Source organism: Diospyros lotus, chromosome 10 (genome assembly GCF_014633365.1).
Source record: "Diospyros lotus cultivar Yz01 chromosome 10, ASM1463336v1, whole genome shotgun sequence".
Classification (NCBI taxonomy): Eukaryota; Viridiplantae; Streptophyta; class Magnoliopsida; order Ericales; family Ebenaceae; genus Diospyros; species Diospyros lotus.
Genome location: NC_068347.1, coordinates 3,821,394 through 3,828,043, shown reverse-complemented (window position 1 = coordinate 3,828,043; position 6,650 = coordinate 3,821,394). Strand labels below are relative to the sequence as shown.

The 6,650-nt window shown below is 43.0% G+C and overlaps 1 non-coding gene across 1 annotated transcript; it reads left to right on the top strand.

Moving 5' to 3' along the window:
• The first annotated feature begins 5,947 nt into the window (after window positions 1-5,947).
• On the top strand, window positions 5,948-6,052 carry LOC127812401 (small nucleolar RNA R71). Its single transcript, XR_008025904.1, has one exon. It is a non-coding gene; the product is annotated as a small nucleolar RNA R71 (small nucleolar RNA).
• The last annotated feature ends 598 nt before the right edge of the window (window positions 6,053-6,650 follow it).

Below are 6,650 nucleotides of genomic sequence, written 5' to 3'. Positions count from 1 at the left end.
CCACTATCCATGTCAAATGCATGCCACAAATCAAAAGGACTTATTCAGGGTTGTAATGTGGGGAAGAAAGAAATGGAAAGACAACAATGAAGGAAAACATGCCTTAGGTCGAGAAAACATTTCATGCAACTAAGATCAAGAGATAGAATTTCCAAGCATTTATGAAGAACATTGCATCTTTATTCGGTTGAGTGCGTTTTACGCTCTGTCTCAACTTTGCTTTCTTCTTTTTCTCATCAATTTTTTTTTTTTTTTTTTTTTCGAAAGAGGTGAGTGCGTTTTACGCTCCTTCTCACCCTTCTATCCTTTTCTTGCTTTTCTTTTTCTTTTTCATGGATGCAAATGGCCTTTGGCCTTATGACTTGCTCGATGAATTCAATCTCTCTCACTAGAATGCACTTACTATTCCTCTTCCTAAGGTTGGAAGGTCCAAAAAGGGTGTATGAGAATGAAGGGTAAAACTGATGGCTCTAAGTGGCAAGCGAAAGAGATTGATTGAATTTTTTTTTGTTTGTTTGTTTGTTTTTTTTTTTTTTTTTTTTTTTTGTATAACAAAATGGCTAAATGGGGACAAGAAAGAATGCCTTAATCATGTTTGAGTCATGCATGAACAAATATAGCCTCAACCAAGAATCAAAACAAGTTCTAGAGTGGAAATCATGATAGGTGAATGCACACACAAGAAAGACAATAGGCTCAAAATCCTCACGGCTGTAGACTACCCAATCAATCTATCAAATTAAATTCATTGCCAAGTCACTCGAAATTAAGGAAGATAAGATCGAAGTTCTAATCATGATGGGTTCTTTTAGACTTAATTGCTTAACTTGCATTTCCACGCAAAACAAACTCAACTAAACCCAAGGAAAAAGAAATATGAAAAGATAAAGAAAATGTTGCCAAAATAAGAATGCTGCCTCCCCCCACACTTAGACTTTACATTGCCCTCAATGTAAACATGCAAGTCCAATCAAGAATAAGACAAGTAAATGTAAAATACTAGGGAGAGAGAAACAGCCTGGTGTATCAAATGTAGGTGGCGTTGAGGAGATGCAGCTCCTCCACAATATGCTCCTGAAAGCTCTCGTAGAATGGCTTAAGCCGCTGCCCGTTCACTGTGAATTGCTTTGCATTGGACTCGTCCTTGATTGCAACTGCACCAAAGGGAAAAACATGAATAACTATGAAAGGACCAGTCCAACGAGAACGTAACTTACCGGGCATCAACTTGAGACGAGAATTGTATAGCAGAACTTTCTGGCCAACTTCGAATGTCTTCCTCACAATAAGCTTGTCATGCACAGCCTTAGTCTTCTCCTTGTAGATGCGTGAGTTCTCATATGCGTCCATCCTAATCTCCTCAAGCTCTTGAAGTTGGAGCTTTCTTTGGGACCCCGATTGATTGATGTCCATATTGCATTGCTTCACCGCCCAATATGCCTTATGCTCCACCTCCACCGGCAAGTGACACGCTTTTCCAAAAACCAACCTATAAGGGGACATGCCGATGGGGGTTTTGTAGGCCGTGCGGTAGGCCCATAACGCATCTTCTAATCTCGTGCTCCAGTCTTTCCTATTGGGCTGGACAGTCTTCTCCAAAATCTGCTTGATTTCCCTATTTGAGACTTCAGCTTGCCCATTAGTCTGTGGATGATAAGCAGTCGCCACTTTGTGTAATACCCCATACTTACGAAGTAGGGTGTTCATCTGTCTATTGCAAAAGTGGGATCCTTGGTCGCTGATGATGGCCCTAGGCATGCCAAACCTGCAAAAGATGTGAGAACGAACAAAATCTGCAACCACAGAAGCATCATCAGTCCTGGTGGCTTTAGCTTCCACCCACTTAGAAACATAATCCACAGCTAACAGAATGTACAAATAACCAAATGACACAGGAAATGGACCCATGAAGTCAATGCCCCAAACATCAAAGATTTCACAAAACAATAAGGGTTGTTGAGGCATTTCATTCCTACGTGATATAGTGCCTGTGTGTTGACAACGTGTGCAATTCTTACAGAACTCATATGAATCCTTAAAGAGTGAAGGCCAATATAATCCAGAATCTAGGACTTTCCTAGCTGTACGTTGGGGACCAAAGTGACCACCACATGCAAGTGTGTGACAAAAATTTAAGACAGATGCAAACTCATGGTTAGGCACACATCTCCTAATGACCTGGTCACTACACATGCGCCACAGATAGGGATCATCCCACACATAATACCGAGCCTGACTCTTAAATTTATTTAGCTGTTCCTTCTTAAAATATGCAGGTAATTCAGAAGCAACTAAATAATTTACTAAATCAGCATACCAGGGCTCAACACCATGAATGTGGTATAATAACTCATCTGGGAAATCATCCCTGATAGGCTGGGAGTCCATGACTGTGGAATCTGAAGAAGGAGGGACCCGGCTCAAATGATCAGCTACTAGGTTCTCGGCCCCACTCTTATCTTTTATCTCCACATTGAACTCTTGAAGTAGGAGCATCCACCGTATCAACCGGGGCTTAGCATCGGGCTTCTTCAATAAGTATTTTAGGGCTGCATGGTCAGAAAACACGACAACATTAGAACCCAGAAGATAGGAGCGAAATTTATCTAAAGCAAACACAATAGCTAAAAGCTCCTTCTCAGTCGTGGTGTAGTTTGCTTGAGCAGCATCCAAGGTGCGCGAGGCATAGGCAATGACATGTGACTTCTTTTCCACACGCTGTGAAAGGACGGCACCCACTGCAAAGTTGGAGGCGTCGCACATCAGCTCGAAAGGTAACTCCCAGTCGGGTGGCTGTATGATGGGTGGAGAAATCAATCGACTCTTCAGTTCCTCGAATGCTCGCTTGCACTGCTCATCAAAGTGGAAGGTCACTTCTTTCTGGAGAAGGTGGGAAAGTGGAAGTGCAATCTTGCTGAAATCCTTGATGAACCTCCTGTAAAATCCTGCATGGCCAAGGAAAGAACGCACCTCCTTCACAGAGGTGGGGTAAGGCAATGAAGCAATAACATCAACCTTAGACCGATCCACTTCTATACCCTTCTTAGATAGAACATGCCCTAAAACAATTCCTTGTTCTACCATGAAATGACATTTTTCGAAATTTAAAACAAGGTTCTTTTCAATGCATCTCTCTAGGACTCTACACAAGCTAACCAAGCAATCATCAAAAGAAGTGCCATAAACTGAAAAATCATCCATGAACACTTCCATGCAATGCTCTATAAAATCTGAAAATATACTTACCATGCATCGCTGAAAGGTACCTGGAGCATTACATAGACCGAAAGGCATTCTTCTATAAGCGAATGTGCCAAAGGGGCAGGTGAAGGTGGTCTTCTCTTGATCCTCTGGGGCTATGCAAATCTGAAAGTATCCGGAAAAACCGTCAAGGAAACAATAGTGTGACTTACCAGCCAACCTCTCCAACATCTGATCAATGAATGGGAGGGGAAAATGATCTTTTCTGGTTGCTTGGTTCAGCTTTCTATAATCAATGCAGACTCTCCAACTGTTCTGCACTCTCATGGGGATGAGCTCATTGTGCTCATTTGGGACCACCGTGATGCCCGTCTTTTTTGGAACAACCTGCACGGGACTCACCCACTTGCTATCAGAAATAGGGTAAATAATACCGGCTGCAAGTAATTTACTTACCTCCTGTTTTACCACATCAAGGATGGTTGGGTTAAGTCTTCTTTGAGGCTGCCTTGCTGGTTTTGCTCCTTCCTCCAATAAAATACGATGCATGCAAACAGATGGGCTGATTCCAGTTATGTCCGCTAAAGTCCACCCAATTGCTTTCTTATTATTTTTCAGCACATCCAGCAACTTTCTCTCTTGGTCAGGCTGCAAGTTGTTTGCAATGATGACTGGCAGCTTCTCATCTTTCTCCAAGAATGCATACTTGAGGTGCTGAGGCAAAGGCTTGCACTGAATGGTGGGTGGCTGCTGCAAAGAGGGTGCTGACCTATTTGACTGGAACTCTAATTCCAAGGCACTATCAACCTGCTCAACAAGGTTAGCAGCACTATCTTCCACTTGGGGAATGTTAGCATCAAAATCAAACTCATGTCTATGCAAAAATTCAGCAATCTCCAAGCATGCAGCACATTGACTCTCTCCATCACTACAATTAGTGCAAATAATTGTATCTGGGAACTCATGCACATTGGGGAATTTATCAATTAAATCAGAAGACTCAGAACATGCTTCATTCACTAACAGGTCAACTCTATTTACTTGAAAAGTGGAATGATCCTCAGCAGGGAATTTCATGGCATCAAGTATCTTAAAGTTAATTGTGTTACCAGCAAATTCCATGGAAAGTGTACCCTCATGCACATTGATAATAGTTCTAGCAGCTTTTAAGAATGGTCTCCCTAGGATCAAGGGTGCATGCTCAAGTGTGCTGTTATCTTCCATATTCAAAACATAAAAGTCTGCTGGAAAGATTAAATCCTTAACCTTAACCAGCACATCTTCTAGGACTCCAGTGGGGTGTGCAGTACTTCTATTGGCTAGTTGGACAACCACTCCTGTTGGCTTCAAAGGACCACACTGCAATGAAGCATAAATAGAGTTAGGCATGACATTAATGGATGCACCTAAATCTAGTAAAGCATTGCTAAATTGCATGTCTCCTATAGTACAAGGAATGGAGAACATCCCTGGATCTTTACACTTTGCTGGCATGGCAGGTTGGATAAGGGCAGAGACATTTCTCCCAAGGTTGATCTTCTCATTCCCCATAAGCTTCCTCTTGTGAGTACACAAATCCTTGAGAAATTTTGCATACTTGGGGATCTGTCTAATGGCTTCAAGGAGGGGGATGTTGACTTCAACTTTCTGGAATGTTTCCAGAATCTCTTTATCCACTTCGGCCTCTGCTCTTTTCTTGTTTTGTGTTGCTCGATGTGGGAATGGCAGGGGCTGGATGTTGGAAGACTCTCCTTGTTCTTGATAGCTGGAGTTTGGCTGCTTGGCTTCTTGGACTGAGGAAGGTTGCTGCTCTTTGCTACCCTCTACATTCTGCTCCTCTACATGTTGCTCCATGTTTGATGATGGTGGAGGGGTTGGGTTGATCACTTCTTTCCCATTTCGAAGCATGATGGCACTAACATTACCCCTTGGATTGGCAACTGGTTGTGAAGGAAGCTGCCCCGAACCTTGACTCCTTAACTCATTGATGTTTGTGGCTAGCTGGCCTATTTGGGTCTCCAAATTTTGAATTGTGGTTTCTGTTTTCTGTTGGAATTGGAGTGTGTTGGCTGCTAGTTGCTTAACAAGATCATCTAAGGTAGGTTCTGACTTGGGTAATGGTGGTGGTTGTTGCATGGCTTGATTCTGCCTTGGTGGTGGAGCATGGTTGCTTGAAGGATGGAACCTCTGCTGAAATGGTTGATTCTGGTGGTATGGCTGCTGGTGCACATGTTGATTGGAAGGGCTGCCATATCTGAGGTTCGGATGGTCTCTCCAACCTGGATTGTAGGTGGCTGAGTATGGGTCATACCTATTGGAAGGTTGTGGTTGGCTGTGCTGCTGGTGCTGGAATGGTCTTCCAGGAAAAATGCCTGCACATGTCTCATTATTTTCTTGCAACTGTGGGCATTGGTCTGTTGTATGGGATGGCAAGGAGCAAATGCCACAAAGCTGGGGTTGCTTTCTCTCTAATGCCAACTGCCTGACCATGGAAGCCAATTCCTCAAGCTTGTTTTCCATCCTTTGCTGGTCCATAGTGGCAGCCACATTGACTTCATTGATGGCTTTTGTAGGAGTGTTAATTCTGGTGCCAAATTGCTGGGCATTTTGTGCCATCTTTGATATCAGCTCTTGTGCAGCTGCTGGGGTCTTCTCTGCCAAAGCTCCTCCACTTGCAGCATCTACCAAGTACCTGTCCATGGGGATTAGACCTTCATAGAGATATTGAATTAGGAGTTGGTCACTTATCTGATGGTGAGGGCAGCTGGAACACAACTTCTTGAACCTCTCCCAATACTCATGTAGAGTTTCACCACTCATCTGCCTTATACCACAAATTTCCTTCCTTATTGATGCTGTTCTAGAGGCTGGAAAGAATTTTTCCAGGAAGATCCTTTTCAATCCATCCCAGCTGGTAATGGCAGCTGGTGGCAGGTAGTAGAGCCAATCTTTGGCTGATCCATCAAGTGAGAATGGGAAGGCTCTCAGCTTGATCTGCTCTTCATCTACTCCTTGTGGCCGCATGGTTGAGCAAACCACACGAAATTCTTTCAGATGCTTGTGTGGATCCTCTCCTGCAAGACCATGAAACTTGGGCAACAAGTGGATTAGTCCAGATTTGAGTTCAAAGTTAGCATCCAACTGTGGGTATTGAATACATAGGGGCTGGTAATGCACATCAGGTGCAGCCAGCTCTCTAATGGTTCTACCATCCAAATGACCATTATTTCCATTACCATGATTTCCATGATTTCCATTATTTCCATGATTTCCATTATTTCCATTATTTCCATTATTTCCATTACCATTATTTCCATTACCATTATCTGCCATATTGATGAATTCTGGAATAGGTTCGGATGAAGTATTAGAAGCACTGTTAGAGTCAATCCTATCCCGAGACTTAAGCTCTCTAGCTTGCCTTCTAAGAGTGTTCTCTAATTCAAGAT